General features: G+C 44.9%; 1 non-coding gene across 1 annotated transcript; it reads right to left on the bottom strand.

Annotated features, from left to right (window-relative positions):
• Positions 1-5315: 5315 nt before the first annotated feature.
• On the bottom strand, positions 5316-5390 carry Trnas-cga (transfer RNA serine (anticodon CGA)). Its single transcript has one exon. It is a non-coding gene; the product is annotated as a tRNA-Ser (tRNA).
• Positions 5391-24001: the final 18611 nt, after the last annotated feature.

Raw genomic sequence — 24001 nt, 5'->3', positions numbered from 1 at the left:
TCCGTACAGGACCTGCAACTCTCGGTCGTGCATTATCATGCTCAAATGTAGGGTTTCGCAGAAGGGTAGAGCCACGGGTCGTAACACATCTGAAATGTAACGTGCCGTCAATGCGAACAAGAAGTGACCGAGACGTGTAACCAAAGGCACCAAAATACCATCACACCCGTTGATACGCCAGTATGGCGATGACGAATACACGCTTCCGATGTGCATTCACCACGATGTCGCGAAACACGGGTGCTACCATCATGATCCTGGAAACAGAGTCCGGATTCATCCGAAAAAATGACGTTGTGCCACTCGTGCACCCAGGTTCGTCGTTGAGTACACCATCGCAGGCGCTCCTGTCTGTGATGCAGCGTCAAGGGGAACCGCAGCCATGGTCTCCGAGCTGATAGTCCATGCTGCTGCAAACGTCGTCGAACTGCCCGTGCAGACGTTTGTTGTCTTTGCAAACGTCCCCATCGGTTGACTCAGGGATCGAGACGTGGCTGCACAGTCCGTTACAGCCATGCGGATAAGCTGCCTGTCATCTCGACTGCTAGTCATACGTGGCCGTTGGGATCCAGCACGGCGATCCGTATTACCCTCCTGAACCCACCGATTGCATATTCTGCTAACAGTCATTGGATATCGACCAAAGCGAGCAGCAATGTCGCGATACGATGAACCGCAATCGCGATACGCTACAATCCGACCATTATCAAAGGAAGAAACGTGATGGTACGCATTTCTCCTCCTTACACGAGGTATCACAACAACGTTTCACCAGGCAACGCAGGTCAACTGCTGTTTGTGTATGAGAAATCGGTTGGAAACTTTCCTCATGTCAGCACTTGTAGGTGTCGCCACCGGCGCCAACCTTGTGTGAATGCTCTGAAAAGCTAATCATTTGCATATCATAATATCTTCTTCCTGTCGGTTACATTTCGCGTCTGGAGCACGTCATCTTCGTGGTGTAGCAATTTTAATGTCCAGTAGTGTATTACGAATGTTCCAAAATAATAACCTTTGCTTCAGTTCAGTCTAATGTCCCACTTACCCGTAGATGTAAAAAGACTCTATGCTTAAAGCGGACACACAAAAATTGCATCGTGACCGCTCGTTGTCCAGTTGCCATGACTTCACCCAGCTGCATCACGACGTCTCGATCCAGTAGCCACCGGGCACCGTCATCCACCCATATTCTAGTCTCTCCCTGCCTCTGAATGGCCGAACACGGCATCTGTAAGCAACCCGCGGCAGGCGCTCGGTCAGTGGGGACACAGGAATCCGGTGGCGGGGCAGGTAGGCCTACCGTATAACAAGCGGCTGCTGCGCTCCTGCGCGGTCGCGGGCATTCCCACAGCGTTCGCCGCCGACCGGGCGACACGTAAGCCGCAGCCGCAACAAAAGAGGACAAGCAGCGCCGAAGCCCCCAATGTTTCCTGCAGAGCTATGCGCTAATGAGCGCGCCGACAATGAGGCCATCCCGCGACTCTCCCTTTGTCCCCCACCGCCTCCGCTGATGACATCCACGCCCGTTCAGCCGGCAGGCGACGGCGCTGCGGGTGTCGAGTGACTGGCAGACGGTGCCCGCTGATCTGGTCAGTAGTTCCCCTTAAACCGCCCCGCTTCTGTAGGATTACAAGTTTCATTGAAAAGACATTTACTAGTGAAGACATGCAAGATGAGGAGTTGTGAACATTGAAAGATGGAAACAGAATTCCATCAGCATGTTACACCCCCAGCGCCCTTAATCATTACGGTTCAAATGGCTCTCAGCACTATGGGACTTAACATAGGAGGTCCCCTAGAACTTAGAACTGCTTAAACCTAACTAACCCTAAAGACATCACCCACATCCATGCCCGAGGCAGGATTCGAACCTGCGGCCGGACCGTAGCGCTCGCGCGGTTCCAAACTGAAGCGCCCAGTACCGCTCAGCCACAGCGCCCTGCTCATAATTATGTCAACGGTGTCTTAGTTACATAAAAGGGGAAGTCAACTGAAAACCGGACTCCCACAACAACCGGACCATGGATGGTACCGTTCAAAAGCAGTCACCATACACGTTAAGTCATTTGTCCCACTGGAGACGAGACGATCAATTCCTCTTTCGTCGAACGCAGCCTTCTTTCACTTACTTGTCCAACTGAAACCGGTATCCTCGTATATCCTTCTTCAGCGTTCGCAGTTTCGACAAATTGTGTTCCTAGCGCTGTTATTTTCATTGCAGTTCCACGATAGAGCAACTCGACGGCCAAAGGCTTCCCAGAAGGTTATCGTGACTTTATCGAAATTTTTGTGAACAGTTTTGGATATCAGAAACAGAATGAGATTTTCACTCTGCACCGGACTGGGAGTTGATGTGGAACTTCCAGGCAGATTAAAACTGTGTGCCAGACCGAGACTCGAACTCGGGACCTTTGCCTTTCGCGGGAAAGTTTCTGCAAGATTCGCAGGAGAGCTTCTGTAAAGTTTGGAATTTAGGAGACGATGTACTGGCAGAAGTAAACCTGCCCGCGAAAGGTAAAGGTCCCGAGTTCGAGTCTCAGTCCGGCACACAGCTTTAATCTGCAAGGATGTTTCAGCTTTGGATATCTTTGGCAGGGGACATGTTGAATGTTTCCACTGTTGGCTTTGACGTTTGCCCTCGGCTTGTAGAAATGCTGTCGAACGAGATCATCCTGTTGATGGTAATGCCCACCTCCACACCAGCAATCTGACGAATGTTATGCTTCGGCGAATTTTTTCGGAAATACTGCAACATCCTCGGTACAGACCGGATCTTTCATCGTTTCGTATTCACATCTTTGGTGACCTGAAGTACAGCACATTATTCCCCTCTCCTTTGGGTTACTACACCATATTTCTCAACAAAGCGACGGCCTTACGCCACCTTACTGGGGAGCCTGTATCCACGTGTGGTACCAGTCCACTGTTCGACGTCGGAGCCAACTTCCTGATCCTCCCCATCATCCACGTACCGCTACCCAGGAGGTCATCTTTCATTGGCCAAACAGACGGAAGTCGAAAGAGGGGATGAGGAAGAATAGTCCAATGCAGTTCGCTCCTATCAGGTGTACAGATTCGTGTGAAGCCTTGCGTTCTCATGAAGAGGGTGATGTTCATTTGCTGCTTTGTGGTGACGAACACATGCAACCGTTTTCTTCAGTTTAATGAGGATAGCACAACACACTTCGAAGTTGAGCGTTGCACCGTAAGGATGAGCTTCAAGCAGAATAGCCCCTTCACAGTCTCAGAAGACCATCGCCAGAGGATGCGGCCTCGTAATGCACAAACAATACCGTACAAATGGTCCTTTGTTGCTCTTTATGGTGATGGATGAGTGTGTCAGCACTACAAAAATAGAGACTTTACACTCAAAAGGATGGCAACGTTACCACTGTTTCTGCCATAATCCGCAGAGCAAGGGTTCAGGACAGTGCAGACAACCCACGTTACGACATTACAGCAGGGACAGTATTTAAGGTCTGAGTTTCATAGGAGGTATAACGTTTATAACAGTGAAACGAAGTCTTTCATCAGGAACTGTACCTGTAATATTCATTTTGGTAGATAAAAGGTACATATATCATTAAAAAAACGTTCCTTCGTGTTCAAAGAGATATTTGTTTACTTGTAGGGATTGTGCATTCCTGACCATCGTTGAGGTCCTGACGTACAAGCATCCATAGGCAAATGCGTGTTTTACATTTTGTTTCATTTCGGTAGTAAATGAAGTGGCAAGGTTAGGTGTGGCATCCTATATGCAGTACAGTGTCGAAGGAGATGGAAAGAAACCCAAAATGTGCTCCATAATTAATGTACACTTCACAATTAAAGATTACAGAACTCAGCCTAGGGGTTCATAATGAAGGAGGACAATCTAGCACCCTATCATTTTGTAGTACATAATCACATTATAATGCTATAATACTTCTACAAGACTATCATCTGCCCAAGATTTGTGGCGATTAATGGTAATCTCATTCTACTAATATCAAAATCTCATTCGTCATGTTTCATGTTGACAAGCGAGTGGAGTTCAATAAGTATTGTAACACCTGTTTTTGGCCAGTTTTGGTTGGAAAAAATACAGAATTTGTTGAGGGCATATTGCAGTATTCCTACTTCAGGTCGTATAGTTTCAAGAGGTTCGGATAGTAGCCTTCAAATTCAGGTCTGTAACGGAGGTACGTTTCAAGCAGAGGGCTGTCATTGAGTTTCTTTTGGCGGAAAACCAGAGCATTACAGATATACATAGGCGTTGCAGAAAGTACTCTGTATCTTTGAGCGAGACGTCTGTGATTATGGTAACAAGGTCACGAACACCCGTCCGATTTCCCGCATACTGTTATGACTCCTGCAGTGTTGGAACGTGCGGACACTCTCATTCGATGTGATCGATTGGCATCTGATACATCGTGTATACGGATGGCCTGAAGATAACGCATTGAAGCACCGAAACTAGTAGCCATACAATAAATGACAGCATTAGGATGGCTGTAGGTGTTTCATTCTGTTACATCCTGATTTAGGTTTTTCGTTTTTTTCTCTTTCTTCTAAATCATTTCAGGCATATTACTGTGCCTTTCCTTCGACAAGGATTTGGCCGACCATTATCTTCTCCACGTTGAACTATCCAGATATACTGCATACGTATTTTCGAACTGCTCATCTTCGCAGTATTTATTATGACAAATTCCCTGTCCTAGCTAATCCCTGGATCAATAAATAATTGCGTCGTTCAGTCTGCAGTCCCTCCCTCCTGGTCGACTGGCGAGTGCCGCTGGAGGCTACCAGCTGTGCCGCGGCAACAGTGACTCACGCGGAACCTGCCTGCTCTGTGCAGTCACCGCCGCGCGGTCCGAAAGCGTCGCTAATTCGGGACATTTTGGGGGCCTGGTGGTCGTAACTCAGCGGTAATGGTTTCCAGGGCGCCGCGGTCCCTTCCAGGAACTCGTTACGGCCACGGAGGCCCGCCCAAGGCCTCAATCTGGCATGCCCGCGCACGGCGCGGCACTCCGCGTGCAGTATAATGATGTCACCCGCGGACCTGTCCGACAGGCGGTCCTCCAATCGACTCCTGGGCTGCCAGTTGCTGCGAAATCAGCCGAGCCAATACAATAGCACTGCGTCGCATTGAGAGTCAACTGACGTCTCAACTCTTGGACAACGAACTGAAGTCACTGATTTAATCATGAGTTGCACCGGTACTTTAATCTTGGGTAGTGTACTGCTTATACACTGAAGCGCCTAAGAAACTGGCATAGACATGCGTATTCAAATATAGAGACATGTAAAACTTCCTGGGAGATTAAAACTATGTGCCGGACCGAGACTCGAACTCGGGACCTTTGCCTTTCGCGGGCAAGTGCTCTACCAACTGAGCTATCCAAGCACGACTCACGGGCCCTCCTCACAGCTTTACTTCTGCCAGTACCTCGTCTCCTACCTTCCAAACTTAACAGAAGCTCTCCTGCAGTTTTAATCTGCCAGGAAGTTTCATATCAGCGCACACTCTGCTGCAGAGTGAAAATCTCATTCTGGATAGAGATATGTAAACAGGCAGAATACGGCACTGCGGCCGGCAACGCCTATATACGACAACAAGAGTCCGGCGCAGTTGTTAGATCGGTTAGGACTGACACAACAGCAGGTTATCAAGATTTAAGTGAGTTTTAACGTGGTGTTTTAGTTGGTGCACGATCTGTGGGACACAGCATCTCCGGGGTAGCGATGAAGTGGGGATTTCCCCGTGCGACCATTTTGCGACTCTACCGTGAATACCAGGAATCCTTTGAAACATCAAATCTCCGACATCATTGCAGCCGGACAGAGATCCTGCAAGAACAGAACCAAGGACGACTGACGAAAACCATTCAACGTGACAGAAGTGCAACCCTTCCGCAAATTGGTGCAGATTTCAATGCTGGGCCATCAAAAAGAGCAATCATGCGAACATTAACGGATCATCATCGATATGGGCTTTCGGAGCCAAAAGCCTACTCCTGTATCCTTGGTGACTGCACGACACAAACCTTTACGCATCGTCGGGGCCCGACAACACCAACATTATACTGATAATGACTGGAAACATGTTGCCCCATCGGACGAGTCTCGTTTCAGATTGTATCGAACGGATGCACCTTTACCTCGAGAATCCATGGACGCTACATGTAAGCAGGGGACTGTTCAAGCTGGTGGAAGCTCTGTAATGATGTGGAGCTTGTGCAGTTGGAGTGATATGGAACACCGATACGTCTAGATACGAGTCTGACAGGCGACGCGTACGTAAACATCCTGTATGATCACCTATTTCCATCCGTGTCCATTGTGCATTCCGACGGACGTGGGAAATTCCAGCAGGACATTCGACCCTCCATACGTCCAGCATTGCTATAAAATTGCTGCAGGAACACTCTATTGAGTTTAAAAACTTCCACTGGCCACCAGACTCCCCAGACACGAACGTTATTGAGCATATTTGGGGTGCCTTGCAACCTGCTTTTCTGAAGAGATCTTCACCCCGTTGTACTCTTACGGATTTATGGACAGTCTTGCAGAATTCATGGTACCAATTCCTGTACTACTTCAGACATTGTCAAGTCCATGCCACGTCGTGTTTTGGCACCTCTGCGTGCTCGCTGTGGCCCTACACGATATTAGGCAGGTGTACCAGCTTCTTTGGCTCTTCAGTGTGGATACTTAAAATGATGTACACACTTTCAAGTGATTGTAATAAATAAATATACAGGGGAAAGGTATTACACCATAATATGTATGGAAATAACAATTCAAGGAGCTGTTTTTGTATAGTGCCGGCTGTGATTTTTTTAGTTGGTGCCTTGGAATGTTCTGATAGGAAACTGGTTATCTTAATCTGCATTTCTGGCTGAAAATAGAAAAAAATGTTATAGTTATTCCTTGATCGCTGATTTGTATCGTTCCTTTTAATATATCCACTAATTATGGTGTCGTAACCCGTAAGTGCAATGACCGCACTGTGGTTAACTAAAGTAGGAGCAAGTTCTGCTTTGCGAACGTGTGAAACAACTTCTTTAACCTAAAGCAATGTAAACAAGCAGCACAGTATCGCCTTATGGAGAGAAACACAATGTTCTAAGTCGGCCGTGGTGGCCGAGCGGTTCTAGGCGATTCAGTCCGGAACCGCGCGACTGCTACAATCGCAGGTTCGAATTCTGCCTCCGGCATGGATGTGTGTGATGTCCTTCGGTTTGTTAGGTTTAAGTAGTTCTAAGTTCTAGGGTTCTAGGGGACTGATGACCTCAGATGTTAAGTCCCATAGTGTCAGAGCCATTTGAACTGAACATTCCAACCCTTGGATTTATTAACGTTTTTTTTTTTTTTTTTTTTTTTTTTTTGTGTCATCAGTCTACTGACTGGTTTGATGCGGCCCGCCACGAAGTCCTTTCCTGTGCTAACCTCTTCATCTCAGAGTAGCACTTGCAACCTACTATTTGCTTGACGTATTCCAATCTCTGTCTTCCTCTACAGTTTTTGCCCTCTAGAGCTCCCTCTAGTACCATGGAAGTCATTCCCTCATGTCTTAGCAGATGTCCTATCATCCTGTCCCTTCTCCTTATCAGTGTTTTCCACATATTCCTTTCCTCTCCGATTCTGCGTAGAACCTCCTCATTCCTTACTTTATCAGTTCATCTGATTTTCAACATTCGTCTATAGCACCACATCTCAAATGCTTCGATTCTCTTCTGTTCCGGTTTTCCCACAGTCCATGTTTCACTACCATACAATGCTGTACTCCAGACGTACATACTCATCAATTTCTTCCTCAAATTATGGCCAGTATTTGATATCAGTAGACTTCTCTTGGCCAGAAATGCCTTTTTTGCCATAGCGAGTCTGCTTTTGATGTCCTCCTTGCTCCGTCCGTCATTGGTTATTTTACTGCCTAGGTAGCAGAATTCCTTAACTTCATTGACTTCGTGACCATCAATCCTGATGTTAAGTTTCTCGCTGTTCTCATTTCTACTACTTCTCATTACCTTCGTCTTTCTCCGATTTACTCTCAGACCATACTGTGTACTCATTAGACTGTTCATTCCGTTCAGCAGATCATTTAATTCTTCTTCACTTTCACTCAGGATAGCAATGTCATCAGCGAATCGTATCATTGATATCCTTTCACCTTGTATTTTAATTTCACTCCTGAACCTTTCTTTTATTTCCATCATAGCTTCCTCGATGTACAGATTGAAGAGTAGGGGCGAAAGGCTACAGCCTTGTCTTACACCCTTCTTAATACGAACACTTCGTTCTTGACCGTCCACTCTTATTATTCCCTCTTGGTTGTTGTACATATTGTATATGACCCGTCTCTCCCTATAGCTTACCCCTACTTTTTTCAGAATCTCGAACAGCTTGCACCATTTTATATTGTCGAACGCTTTTTCCAGGTCGACAATTCCTATGAACGTGTCTTGATTTTTCTTTAGCCTTGCTTCCATTATTAGCCGTAACGTCAGAATTGCCTCTCTCGTGCCTTTACTTTTCCTAAAGCCAAACTGATCGTCACCTAGCACATTCTCAATATTCTTTTCCATTCTTCTGTATATTATTCTTGTAAGCAGCTTCGATGCATGAGCTGTTAAGCTGATTGTGCGATAATTCTCGCACTTGTCAGCTCTTGCCGTCTTCGGAATTGTGTGGATGATGCTTTTCCGAAAGTCAGATGGTATGTCGCCAGACTCATATATTCTACACACCAACGTGAATAGTCGTTTTGTTGCCACTTCCCCTAATGATTTTAGAAATTCGCTGGCCGCGTTGGTCTCGCGGTTCTAGGCGCGCAGTCCGGAACCGTGCGACTGCTACGGTCGCAGGTTAGAATCCTGCCTCGGGCATGGATGTGTGTAATGTCCTTAGGTTAGTTAGGTTTAAGTAGTTCTAAGTTCTAGGGGACTAATGACGACAGCAGTTGAGTCCCATAGTGCTCAGAGCCATTTGACCCATTTTTTAGAAATTCTGATGGAATGTTATCTATCTCTTCTGCCTTATTTGACCGTAAGTCCTCCAAAGCTCTTTTAAATTCCGCTTCTAATACTGGATCCCCTATCTCTTCTAAATCGTCTCCTGTTTCTTCTTCTATCACATCAGACAAATCTTTACCCTCATAGAGGCTCTCAATGTATTCTTTCCACCTATCTGCTCTCTCCTCTGCATTTAACAGTGGAATTCCCGTTGCACTCTTAATGTTACCACCGTTGCTTTTGATATTTTGACTTTCCTGTATGCTGAGTCTGTCCTTCCGACAATGATATCTTTTTCGATGTCTTCACATTTTTACTGCAGCCATTTCGTCTTAGCTTCCCTGCACTTCCTATTTATTTCATTCCTCAGTGACTTGTATTTCTGTATTCCTGATTTTCCCCGGACATGTTTGTACTTCCTCCTTTCATCAATCAACTGAAGTATTTCTTCTGTTACCAATGGTTTCTTCGCAGCTACCTTCTTTGTACCTATGTTTTACTTCCCAACTTGTGTGATGACCCTTTTTAGAGATGTCCATTCCTCTTCAACTGTGCTGCCTAATGCGCTATTCCTTATTGCTGTATCTATAGCGTTACAGAACTTCAAACGTATCTCGTCATTCCTTAGAACTTCCGTATCCCATTTCTTTGCGTATTGATTCTTCCTGACTAATGTCTTGAACTTCAGCCTACTCTTCATCACTACTATATTGTGATCTATATCTGCTCCTGGGTACGCCTTACAATCCAATATCTGATTTCGGAATCTCTGTCTAACCATGATGTAATGTAATTGAAATCTTCCCGTATTACCCGGCCTTTTCCAAGTATACCTCCTCCTCTTGTGATTCTTGAACAGGGTATTCGCTATTACTAGCTGAAACTTGTTACAGAACTCAATTAGTCTTTCTCCTCTTTAATTCCTTGTCCCAAGCCCATATTCTCCTGTAACCTTTTCTTCTACTCCTTCCCCTACTACTGCATTCCAGTCGCCCATGACTATTAGATTTTCGTCCCCCTTTACATACTGCATTACCCTTTGAATATCCTCATACACTTCACTTTCTCTATCTGTTCATCTTCAGCTTGAGACGTCGGCATGTATACCTGTACTACCGTTGTCGGTGTTGGTCTGCTGTCGATTCTAATTAGGACAACCCAGTCACTGAACTTTTCACAGTAACACACCCTCTGCCCTACCTTCCTATTCATAACGAATCCTACACCTGTTATACCATTTTCTGCTGCTGTTGATATTACCCGATACTCATCTGACCAGAAATCCTTGTCTTCCTTCCACTTCACTTCACTGACCCCTACTATATCTAGATTGAGCCTTTGCATTTCCCTTTTCAGATTTTCTAGTTTCCCTACCACGTTCAAGCTTCTGATATTCCACGCCTCGACTCGTAGAATATTATTCTTTAGTTGATTATTCAATCTTTTTCTCATGGTAACCTACCCCTTGGCAGTCCCCTCCCGGAGATCCGAATGGGGGACTATTCCGGAATCTTTTGCCAATGGAGAGATCATCATGACGCTTCTTCAACTACAGGCCACATGTCCTGTGAATACACGTTACGTGTCTTTAATGCACTGGTTTCCATTGCCTTCTGCATCCTCATGTCGTTGATCATTGCTGATTCTTCCGTCTTTAGGGGCAATTTCCCGCCCCTAGGACAAGAGAGTGCCGTGAACCTCTATCCGCTCCTCCGCCCTCTTTGACAAGGCCGTTGGCAGAACGAGGCTGACTTCTTATGCCGGAAGTCTTCGGCCGCCAATGCTGATTATTTATCAAAGTTTAGGCAGTGGCAGGGATGGAACCCGGGACCGCAGACGTTTTGATTATGAATCAAAGACGCTACCCCTAGTCCACGGCTACACCTCCTATTAACAGCTACATTTACAATAAGGGATTTGAATTACATATCAAGTAATATATTTAAATGCTGCTGTCCCTTACGAAATGAAGACTCGACAATAAATAATTCTGAAGAGAAATTTATCAGCAAGGGGGGGGGGGGGGGGTGATCGGGAGGGGTGTAACTCTATGGTAACAAGGGAAATGATTTAATGATTTATGAGCTTCTGCTTGATCCAGCGAAAGTTGTTATTACTCATTCGCAGAGATTTCCAGGGCTGAAAAAACTTACAGTTTCGCTACCCGATTTACATAGGACCAAAGCAGAGCCATAGTCAACCTAAAACAGGGCGATGTAAAGACTTTAACTTACGACAAACATGACAAGGATATCAGCAATTCGGAAAGATGTTGGTACTGTGACTACAAACAATCTATGACCGCAGTTTGACTGTTAGTAAGCCTGGCAGCAGCTGTATCGCGTCTCACCGTCACTGCCTCGTGATACAACTGCACAGCGTGTCCCCACCGGTCCACGTCATCTTCAACATGTCTTCAATTGCCCACCGTTTCTTCTTCAATACTCCCTGGAAGATGCTCTTTTTGATGCACATATCGACCAATCAAGCGGCTAGCTTCGAGGCGCAACACCATGACCCATCACTGACGTCAAAAAGCGCGCCTTACGGATCTCTTGTTCGTTGATTTTAGCTCACAAATTTTGTAGAAAGAGCTCGGAGCATCTACCACGAACTTCCAGCAACCAATGGAAACAATTGCCCACTACATCGCCGGGAAAGATCGTAACACCTGCGCACTCCAAGTCAGCTGTGCTAAGTCAATGGGACCTGGGGTCCTCTGCCATCATTTCTCTTCTTGTTCCTTCATTTCCCTCAGCCTCTACTGTTCTGTGGATTCCAACGATTCAGCTCTCCGTTTCTATGTTCGGAGAGTGCGGAAAATTCGCCTTACCTCACAGCCGAACTAACAGAATGGTTTCCTGCAAAATATTGAGTGTTTATGAAATAGAGGCTGTTAATCACTAAGGGGAAGTCGGGATTAAATATAACGCATTCAACACAGGTATGTGGTGTATGAATTCGTCCGAAGAAAATACGATAAACATGGCGTATAAAACTAATAAAAGGCTGTATCTAGTCAATAGAACAAACTATAATGAAAGATGTGCTGAAATAAAAGTACGTCTTTCATTTGACTGCCAGACCAACGGAGAAGACATTCTGCGTAGTCAGTTCCGCAGTTAAGACAGGACAGAGATAATATCAATTTTCTACAGGGTCGTGCTCCGCTTTGCTTCCACAACGATGTTGGTCAGACTTACCTCTGCGATTATACAAGATTCTGTTTTCACACCTCTAATTAACCACAACACCTCTGACTTACGAGCTCATATCAGGGCAGCTGTGACTGATATCGACGCGGACAGTTCTGAAAGACTGCGAACGGCATTGGAGGTAAACTGGACGAGTGCCGTGTGGCTAAAGTTTTACACACTGAAATTTTGTGGAAATGGACAAAAGAACTTCTTGAGTTTCTGTTTCCATACGTATAATCTTGTAGTACCTGACCCAATAACCCTGTAAACATATATATAGAATTTGGATTTTAGATTGACCATGTTATTTCCATAACCCACAGTAATTTGTCTCATTTGGCAAAGAAGTCTGACAATTAATTTGATTCTAATCTTTTTTTTCAGACCAAGCTCGCTTTTCCTCAATATATAAATCACTGAATCAAAAGAATGATTTCATAAATAATATTGTAAGCTCCCTCATCGGCAGTACGAGAAAGAAGAGGTGTTAGAGGGCCAGGATAGGTGACGACAGTAAACAGATACTTCAATTTAAACTGGTATCAGTCAGATCAATTGCCTAGGGCTGAGCATCAGAGAGAGTGTTCGTGATGCTTAAAGAACCAAAAAAGTAAAAAAAAAGTAGAAATTCGTCGCTCACGTAAATACACTCCTGGAAATGGAAAAAAGAACACATTGACACCGGTGTGTCAGACCCACCATACTTGCTCCGGACACTGCGAGAGGGCTGTACAACCAATGATCACACGCACGGCACAGCGGACACACCAGGAACCGCGGTGTTGGCCGTCGAATGGCGCTAGCTGCGCAGCATTTGTGCACCGCCGCCGTCAGTGTCAGCCAGTTTGCCGTGGCATACGGAGCTCCATCGCAGTCTTTAACACTGGTAGCATGCTGCAACAGCGTGGACGTGAACCGTATGTGCAGCTGACGGACTTTGAGCGAGGGCGTTTAGTGAGCATGCGGGAGGCCGGGTGGACGTACCGCCGAATTGCTCAACACGTGGGGACTGAGGTCACCACAGTACATCGATGTTGTCGCCAGTGGTCGGCGGAAGGTGCACGTGCCCGTCGACCTGGGATCGGACCGCAGCGACGCACGGATGCACGCCAAGACCGTAGGATCCTACGCAGTGCCGTAGGGGACCGCACCGCCACTTCCCAGCAAATTAGGGACACTGTTGCTCCTGGGGTATCGGCGAGGACCATTCGCAACCGTCTCCATGAAGCTGGGCTACGGTCCCGCACACCGTTAGGCCGTCTTCCGCTCACGCCCCAACATCGTGCAGCCCGCCTCCAGTGGTGTCGCGACAGGCGTGAATGGAGGGACGAAAGGAGACGTGTCGTCTTTAGCGATGAGAGTCGCTTCTGCCTTGGTGCCAATGATGGTCGTATGCGTGTTTGCCGCCGTGCAGGTGAGCGCCACAATCAGGACTGCATACGACCGAGGCACACAGGGCCAACACCCGGCATCGTGGTGTGGGGAGCGATCTCCTACACTGGCCGTACACCTCTGGTGATCGTCGAGGGGACACTGAATAGTGCACGGTACATCCAAACCGTCATCGAACCCATCGTTCTACCATTCCTAGACCGGCAAGGGAACTTGCTGTTCCAACAGGACAATGCACGTCCGCATGTATCCCGTGCCACCCAACGTGCTCTACAAGGTGTAAGTCAACTACCCTGGCCAGCAAGATCTCCGGATCTGTCCCCCATTGAGCATGTTTGGGACTGGATGAAGCGTCGTCTCACGCGGCCTGCACGTCGAGCACGAACGCTGGTCCAACTGAGGCGCCAGGTGGAAATGGCATGGCAAGCCGTTCCACAGGACTACATCCAGCAACTCTACGATCGTCTCCATGGGAGAATAGCAGCCTGCATTGCTGCGAAAGGTGGATATACACTGTACTAGTGCCGACATTGTGCATGCTCTGTTGCCTGTGTCTATGTGCCTGTGGTTCTATCAGTGTGATCATGTGATGTATCTGACCCCATGAATGTGTCAATAAAGTTTCCCCTTCCTGGGACAATGAATTCACGGTGTTCTTATTTCAATTTCCAGGAGTGTATTTTCAATGTTTTCAGACTCTTCAACACACGTCACACCTTCTTTAATATATCGTGCATATACTTGTGACTACTTTGTTCTGTAAAATAAATTATACCATTCCATGAAAATAGTCTTACTGTATCGTTTCGCGACTCGTAGACAACATTATTTAACTTCATATGAAAAATTCTTTTTGTCATTAATCTTTCTAAAATGATTCCACAGTGTTTAAGAAAGTGTCACATACTCTTTTACAATACTGGTCATAACGAGAACAAAAGTTCTTATACTAATACCTACACTGAGTACACTGAGCAGATTCAGAAGGGTGTAGGCTGCAGTAGGTACTGGGAGATGAATAAGCTTGCACAGGATAGAGTAGCATGGAGAGCTGCATCAAACCAGTCTCAACAATACTAATATGTCTGGAAATCTGTACCTGTTGACATACCGGCACTTGAAGATCCTCAGTTCTCAGCCTGCATTTTATTTACAGATGGAGCATGATAGACAGGAGGCGACATTGCAAGTAACGACAATACGTATGTGTAGACAGACGCGACTCCTCAAGCAGTCATGAAGGTAAGGCATCGGGGTCACTTCAGTATCAATGTATGGGCAGGAATTGTCGGTGACAGACTCAAACGACCATATGCTTTCCCAAATAAATTAATAGGTGGTTTGTGTCGTGGATTTCTGCACGATGAAATACCAACGCTGTCGGAGAAGGTTACCCTTGCTGAAAAAATACAACGGTTATTTTTCGCACAACGGAAACCATCCCATTTTCTGTGGATCGTATGACATTACTTCACGAAAACATTTTACTGACAACAGACTGGTCAAATAAGAATGGCAGCATTGCCTTCTGATTCACCGAACCCAAATCGGTTGGATTTCTGGCTATGGAGACACATAAAGGCACTGGTGTATACCCAACCGATCGACAGAATACGTTACAGGAGCGTCTGACCGCTGCATGTGAGTTTCTAACGCAATCCGAATGGAACCAGATGTATCTGAAAGACAACACGATTCACTGCGAGGAAGGTTGAAAGATCTGTCAGGATGTGTGGCAACTACATGCAGCACTGTACATAGAGTCTAATTCTATAGTTGGTTCACAGTGTGATGAACGAATTCAGATGGAGATTGGAGAGAGGAGGAAGGAAGCTCCACGCACTTACTCCCAGCACAATGGCTCAAGAGGTGTGACAGTCGTTGCGGTTACATCACATACTGCTGGCACTGCAGTTGCGCTAACATAGTAGTTTATGCACCAACCGGCGTCCGCAGACCCATCAACAGATCACCGTATCTGTAGTCTATGTTACGTACTGCACTTCTGCGAAAGAAAACTGAGGTAGGACTCTAACAGAAGCTTACAGGATTCTTGGTTGCATGGTGGTGGTTATTGCTATTAAATCAGTTCTCATAGAAACTTTGCAATTAAATAGAGCCAGTAGTAGCATTTATATTGTGGGAATAAAAAGAATGATTAAAATTTTGCACAAACTAGCTTCATTATATTACCCATCAGAGCATAATCCACTATTATCATAGCTATTGTACGATTCAGCAATACCAATAATAATTTCACCTATAGGACCTCCAGTAATCTTCTTCCAGTTATTCTATCTTCTTACCGTCCTCTTTCAAGTCATCAACAGTTACTGAGAGAAGTGGCTCACTGGCCATATTAAATGTTCCGCTCTCCAAACAGCCCTTCCATTTTAGCCTACGTCAGTTTCACTGTACTTAAATCACAGTTATAGGGCGCCAACCGAACGATCAGTAATATTCTTCCAGCTGCTTGGTCTTCTTGCAGTACCCCTCCGAGCTATCAACAACTAATGATAGAAGGGATTTATTGGCGATTTTAAGGAAGTTGTCACTGGACATACCCATCAAAAAACTCCACTCTCTAAACAACCTTTTCATTTTTGAGCATGACAGTTCCACCACACTTATATCACAGCTATAGGGCAGCAAATGAACGATATGGATTTTCTTCTCTTTAGCCATTTCTCGGCCACGTACATCTTTTTAGCAGAGCCACGTTTCTGAATTAAAGAGTATGGGGCTTCCTCGCTCACGCTGTCACTGCAGCCAACACTCTTGCAGCCATGGCAGCATCCTCTCTTTAGTATCATACTTCTGAGGTGTTTTGTCCACCCTTGTGTTATGATAGAGAGCGACGTCCATCACAACGACGGCGTATGGGGGAATACTTGGGAGACCCACTGTCACAAACCATCTTTAAAAGAATTCGGGATTCATCCGAGAATGACTGTGGATAGAGTACAGAATTTTCATTGGGCTTCCGTGACAAACCCTTCCTGGATTCACGAATTTCTACGATAAGATTCTTACAGGAGGTTCCCTATCTGATAACGTCGACAACATCATGTTTATGCCAATATTTCTCAGTGATCATATTACCGTCCATTCTACAATGAGAGGCGACCTCGACTCAAACATCTCTCCAGGCTCTAGCAGTGAAGAACTCTGATTCTGCACTTTTTCCCGTGTAAATCCCACAGGTAACAAAATCTTCTGTAGATTTCCAATAACTCAAGCCCAGCCGATCTTTCCGTCGAATACTGATCGTAGTTTCCGCAGATTGGGTGCAATCTTCTACACCAAGTAGAAGTCTTCGATTGGTTGTCTGCCGGTCGCGGTGGTCTAGCGGTTCTAGGCGCGCAGTCCGGAACTGCGCGACTGCTACGGTCGCAGGTTCGAATCCTGCCTCGGGCAAGGATGTGTGTGATGTCCTTAGGTTAGTTAGGTTTAAGTAGTTCTAAGTTCTAGGGGACTGATGACCACAGATGTTAAGTCCCATAGTGCTCAGAGCCATTTGAACCATTTGACTGGTTGTCTGACGACATCCGCTGTCAAACTTATCCAACTGAATGTTCTCTGTAGATCTTCGCCTAAGTGAAAGCGTATTTCTTTTTAAACATTCAGGAAGTGGGAATCCATTCAATGCAGAACATATGACAACTAAGAACGATGGGATCGATTTTTGGAAACCACCTATGGTTACGCTTCTATGTATCATACCATGCGGTCAGAGTTAACGAAATAAAAATAATTATGATAGTCATTTCTACACAAATATTTAAATATATTTGCATCTGATAGGACTAATACCCGCTAACTTCAGTAAATGAGTGAAGTAACTAGACAAGAGCGCTACACGCACATTTACGCAATATACACAATATAAACACTTATACTGAATTTTATATTTATTTTTATTTTGCAACACTTTTGGCTGAGAGAGAGGGTGGTGCAGTTCTTCATTTTTGCTCCTATGCTCTCGACATTCAGCGACATTATTATTTGTCTTCCATTTCGTAAAGGACTACCCCTTTCGCCTCTCCGAGGACTGTAAAAAGTATCTAGCGCTGTCGATGACGAACCAGGAACCGCTTCGTCGCTGTCAAGATATGTATTGGTGCACGACACAGCACAACAGGACACAACAATCACATCGCAGCCGCTACATACGGAAGTTTGTATACCACGAGGAGCGTTGAGTTGGTAATGCAACACATTTCCTTCTCGGCCAGTCTCGGTTAAAAAATGAGGAACTTTTTTGTGGGACGTTGTGGGATACTTCCGCTTGGGCCCCCAATAGTTATGTGAAGTTCCGATAGCGCTGTACGTAGCCTTCAAAATGGTGTCTGTAACAGAGGTGCATTCCTAGCAGGAAGCTGTCATTTTCTTTTGGCAGAAAACTAGAGCTACCCAGATATTTATAGGCGCTTGCAGAACGTCTACGAGACCTTCAACTGAACAAAAGCACAGAGAGTCGTTGGACGAGGCGTCTATTATCATCGCAACAAGGTCACGTAAACAATCACGACCTCTCGCGTATGAGCCGGCCGCAATGTTGCAACGTGCGGACATACTTATTCGAACTGGTCGACGGATCTGAATCAAATACCTCACTGCTCAAGTGCACGACTCTGTTGGTAGTACTGACACACTCGTCCACCAAGTGGGGTGTGCAAAGTTACGTGCCCGCTGTGTTCCTTGCCTCATAAACAGCAACGAAGGAGCATCTGTGCGGGATTGCTTGCCCGTTACGAAGCTGATCGAGACAATTTTTTTCGAACATCGTCAAAGGCGATGAAACATGGATTTATCACATTGAATCGAAAACAAAACGGCAATCCATGGAATGGCGCCACAGCTCCTCTCATCCGAAGAAAAAGTTCAAAGCCACATCCTCAGCCATGACGATGGTCTTCTGGGACTCTGAAGGGCTTCTTCTGTGTGATGTCCTGCCTCATGGTTCAACGATCAACTGTGGAATGTCCGTCAGGAAATTCAAGAAACGAGTACAGCGTGTTCGTCGCTACTGAAACGCAGAAACTTCATCTTGGCAACGCGAGGTCTCACAAAAGTCTGCGCACCCCACAAGAGTCATTGGGCCGTTTCTCCTCATCCATTCTACAGCCCGAATCTTGCAACCTCCAAGCTCCATTTTTTTGGCCCAAGCATTCGACGGGAAGCTGAGTGTAAATGATGGGGAGCTTGCGGATATACCAAGACGTTGGCTCCGACGTCGACCAGTAAAGTGGTACTTTGCGAACATACAGGCCGTCCCAGTAAGGTGTCCTAAGGCTGTCACAATGAACGGAGATTAGGCTGACAAATAGGGTTTTATAACCAAAGGAATGAGGGAATAATATGATGTATTGGAATCCGGAATAAAATCGACCTCCTTTCAGAAAAAAGGGTTGCATTGTTTATTGAACACTCCTCGTAGATCGATGAAGTTGGGAGTGTCCGGACACGAAACATAAGCAGGTCGAACTCGACCAACTTCTACCGATACACAGCTAGGGAGACCTCGTTTATCTCTTTGGGAACATGCTATACCTAAAAAGCAGATGGGAATGAGAGAACAGAGTGGCTCTGAGCACTATGGGACTCAACGTCTGAGGTAATCAGTCCCCTAGAACTTAGAACTACGTAAACCTAACTAACCTAAGGACATCACACACTTCCATGCCCGAAGCAGGATTCGAACCTGGGACCGCAGCGGTCGCGCAGTTCCAGACTGAAACGCCTAGAATCGAACAGAGTGGCCAATATGTCATTAGATACTGGTTTCCGGACATTGAGAAGTCTTTTTTTAATTCATTGAAAAATATCCGCTTCATCTGTACAAATATTTATTCACACCACGATCAGTTTCTAGATGTTAAAATCCCATCTGGAGGTGTATGAAATTATAGTATTTGGTAATACACACCATGACGTCGTACCAGTCAGTGCAGGTCTTCCAATCGTTGCATGGTGGTGGAAACTGTTCATCGCTGGACTGCCGCACTATAGGAACGCAAACGATAACTAAATTAATTATCAAGCCTTGTAGTTGCGTCTGTTACTTGATCTTTTTTTGTAGTTACCTGTCTTACAGTTGTAGATGTCCGTACAGCTTCTGTGATTGAAGTTTTTCGAATTGTTTATTCCTCTCAACTGAGTTTGTGCTATGGTCTTCTTTACATAAACGAAGAACTTCAAGCGTACCTCATCATTCCTCAGTACCTGAGTATTCCATATCTTTCCACATTGACTTTCAGGACGATTCTCTCTTCAGTATACTCTTCATTATTGCTAAATTGTGACTGGAGAGTTATATCTGCTTCTGGATGTGCCCTACAATTCAAAATCTGATCTCGGTATCCGTGTCTGAGCATGATGTAGTCGACCTGGAATATAAATTATCTACATCATCCTCCGCAAGCCACCTATTGGCCTGTGGCGGAGGGTACTTTCGGTAACACTATTTCGTCTCTCCAAACCTGTTTCATTCGCGAATAGTGCATGGGAAGAATCATTGTCGGTTAACCTCTATAATGGCTCTAGTTTCTCGTATTCTCTGCTCGTGGTCAATACGTGAGATGTATGTGAGGGGAAGTAATATTTTGTCCGACTCCTCCTGAAAAGTGCTGACCTGAAATGTCAATAGTAAATCTCTCTGTGATGCACAACCCCTCTCTTGTAACGTCTGCCAGTGGAGTTTGTTTAGCATCTCCATAAAGTTCTCTCGCCAGCTAAACGACCCCGTGACGAAACGCACCGCTCTTTGTTGGATCTTCTCTATCCTCTCTATGAGTCCTACCTGATAGGGATCCCAGATAGATGAATAATACTCAACAATCTGGCGAACAAGCGCCTTACAAGGCACTTATTTCGTGGATGAGTTACATTTCCGATGAATCTGAGTCTGGTGTCTGCTTTTCCCACTACTGTTTTATACGGTCAATCCACTTAAGATCGCTCTGTATAGTTACGCCTAGATATTTTACGACAGACGCTATCTCCAGCTGTTTGTCATCAATAGTGTAGCTGTACACTAGTGGATTTCTTTTCCTATGTATGTGCAATTGTAACACCCCACCCGTCACTTATCTGGTTTTGGCGTGTGTTCACCCCAGCAAATTGACTAACAGATCAACAAAGAGTGCAAAACTGCCTCAATATCGGATAATGCGAAGAAAGTAATAAGGCCCTGTGACTCCTGATTGAACTGCGGTGGCAGTGTTGGCGCTAATTGATTTAGAATTGATCACTTTTAATTAAAAAGTGTGCACATTGATATTATATTCAGCTATTGAACACCAGATGCAAATGTTGAACATAAAATTAATTAAGAAAGTGACTTGGGATTTCAACTACTTGAATGAAAACAGATACAGTCGATTAGCACAAATTTACCTTCAATCATCACATTACATGGCTCTCCTATCAGGCAGTGGTAATAAATTGCGTTTACGTGGAGTAAAGCGCGATAAATCAAAATTAATTCCTATCGACTGACCCAAACGTAATGCGAAGTGCAAGAAGAATTCCCCAACACACGGCCCATGAAACCTTCACCTGATTTACTTCAGACTCTGCGGACCGTGAATTCAACTTGAAGTTGCTGCAGTCACGGACACGCATATTTTGGTCTCTGTTGACCGCTCCACCGTAGCTTTGAGAGGCTTTCTCGCATGTATCACTGAAAACGGGACGAACGACATTTATCAACAGGCGTACAAGTTCTCCGTCTGCTTCCCGGTGCACCAGCGTGGGGTCAACCACCCACTCTTAAGGCAGCTGGAAGCTGCGCCCTGTTACTGCTTTCTCAGAGCTTGAGCCGCCCTGAGCTGCCTATTGTCGCTTCCCTTTGCCGCTCCCCAGCTGGCCACGGTCAACTCTGAATACTTCCCTGGGATACATTTTTTAGCCTCCAGTATATCGACGCGTTTCTACAAAGTTTTCATGTCGTGTGAATTACTTTAAAACCATCACCCAACATTAATTGTTCCAATACTATCCCCTCTATAAGATGCGTTGTGCCTTGTCAGTCATTTTTGTTCAGCCCTACTGTTCACTTTACGTGAGTTAGGTGATCTTTAATGACTTCATGTAAGGGGCATAGTTCTTGCCATCTTACACAATTACATTTATTTACGTTCAGGGTCAACTTCCAGAGTCTGCACCATTCAACCATTCTCTGTAGGTCGTTTACAAATTCTTACTGTCTTCTGGCGTTGTCACTTTGGTACAGACAATTGCATCATCTGTGACCAGCTGTAAAGAACATCAGACACTTTATACTAGATCATTTATATATAATGTAAACAGCAACGGACCAACACACTTCCCTCTGGTACTCCGGATATTACCTTTATATCTGTCGATTTAATTCCATTACTAGTGACGTGCTAAGCTCTACCTGTAAGAAAATCCTGAATCCAATCGCAGGTCTGCTCCAGTACTCCGTAAGCTTGTATATTTTTAAGCGGGACGGTGTCAAATGCCTTACTGAAATCAAAGAACACGGCATCAACCTGAACGCCTTTGTCCACTACGCTGTGGATCTCACGGAGGAACAGAGCGAGCAGAGGTTTGCAGATCTCTGTTTACGGAATCCCTGTTGATTTTTATAGACGGGATGTTCATTTTCCAAAAACGTCAAAATTCTTTAGCATACAACATGTTCCAGAATTCTACAACAGATTGAGGTCAACGATATAGGTCTATAACTGTGTGGAACTGTATTACTGGCGCTCTTAAAAACGGGAATAACCTGCGCTTTTTTCCAGTCGTTAGGTACCTTTCGTTGCTCAAACGATCTTCAATAAAGTACTGCTAGAAAGGGAGCAATTTCTTTCTCATAATCTTTGTAGACTCTTATAGGTATCTCATCTGGTCCAGAAGCCTTTTCACATCTAAGCGATTATAGCTGCTTTTCACTTCCGCGATCGGTTATCTCAATATCTAACATTTCGACGTTTGTACAACGATTGAAAGGAGGGACAGTGCTACGTCTCCCGAGGTGAAACATCTTCGGAAGACCGACTTCATTATTTCGGCCTTCTGTCTGTTATCTTCCGTTTCGGTGCCTGTGAGATCGCTGAGAGAATGCTTAGATGATTTTGAGCCACTTACTGATCATATGACCAATATCTCTTAGGCTGTTTGCTCAGGTCGGTTGATAACGTCTTTCTTTCAAAATTATTGAATGCTTCTCTCATTGTTCTCCTTACGCTCATTTTCGCTTCGTTCGTTCGTTCAGCTTTTGTTTGTCAGCTAGGTTTTTAATTCTCTTGAATCTGAGATGAAGTGCTCTTTTATTACGTAGCACTTTTCTAACATGGTTATTAAACCTTGGTGTATTTTTCCTATCCCCTAAAACCTTAGTCGGAACATACTTTTCCAGGGCATACTGAACGATGCCTTTGAGTTTTTTTTCATTTGTTCTCCACATCTTCGTCCTCATCACCAAGTATTTGAAGCTGACTGCTGAGGTATTCTGAAATTGGTATCCTGTCATCCGTGCTGAGCAAATATATCTTTCCACTTTCCTTAACATTTCTTACTGGCCTTTTTACGTTTTCGTGGATGGTGAAGATGTTTTTCTCCAAAGTCGCATTGTTTCCGGCGGCAACAAGTGAAGAGATACAGTCTTAAAGATGTTTATCTAAATCGCTGTGCCTTGAAACATGTTAGTAATAACCATGAAGTGTCATAAAGATTCTATCACTAAACATGTCTCAGACACCAGAGTTTCTTATACGACCAAGGCGGCTGATGGAAGTGGGTCACAGTGTAAGTAGGCTGTTTATGTATTTTTATTGGTAGCGCTCTGTATGAAAAATCACTGGCTGTGCCGTGCTCAGGGGGGTACGCGTCTACTTTGTGTACCATGTGTTTGGCAAGCACAAGGAGCCATAGCTAATATGGTATTTGCTTATACAACTTTACACATCGGTACCATATTTCTGTAACACATAAATTACATAGCTATCTGGTTATTTAACTGAGAGATAAACATTTTTTTACTACATCATCAGTGACACATGTATACGCAATTACACAGTTGGATGATTTAACACCTATGAAATTGTATTTCGTCTGTACTTTGTGAACTGTTCATATTTTTTTGGAACCATTGTGATACTATGAGAGCTTTGAATGACATATTTGGTATGGGATCACGATTTTTAAAGTACGTTTGAGGCAGATGACACTTTTGACATGAGCAGAGAATTTTTTTTTTAGGTTTTGAAATTATTGGAGGAAGCTACGGAGATTTTGAGAATTTGACTGTGGTGTTATGATGTTATTATTACGATGACGATGTGAATTATGCTGCTGAGGTATGTTTAAGCTGATGCTATATGAGTTATTTGGTTATGCTATGTATCTGTTATGATGAAATATTGAAGAAGTGTCGACGAA

This window comes from Schistocerca gregaria, chromosome 4, assembly GCF_023897955.1.
Source record: "Schistocerca gregaria isolate iqSchGreg1 chromosome 4, iqSchGreg1.2, whole genome shotgun sequence".
NCBI lineage: Eukaryota > Metazoa > Arthropoda > Insecta > Orthoptera > Acrididae > Schistocerca > Schistocerca gregaria.
This window is presented reverse-complemented; position numbering and strand designations above follow the sequence as displayed.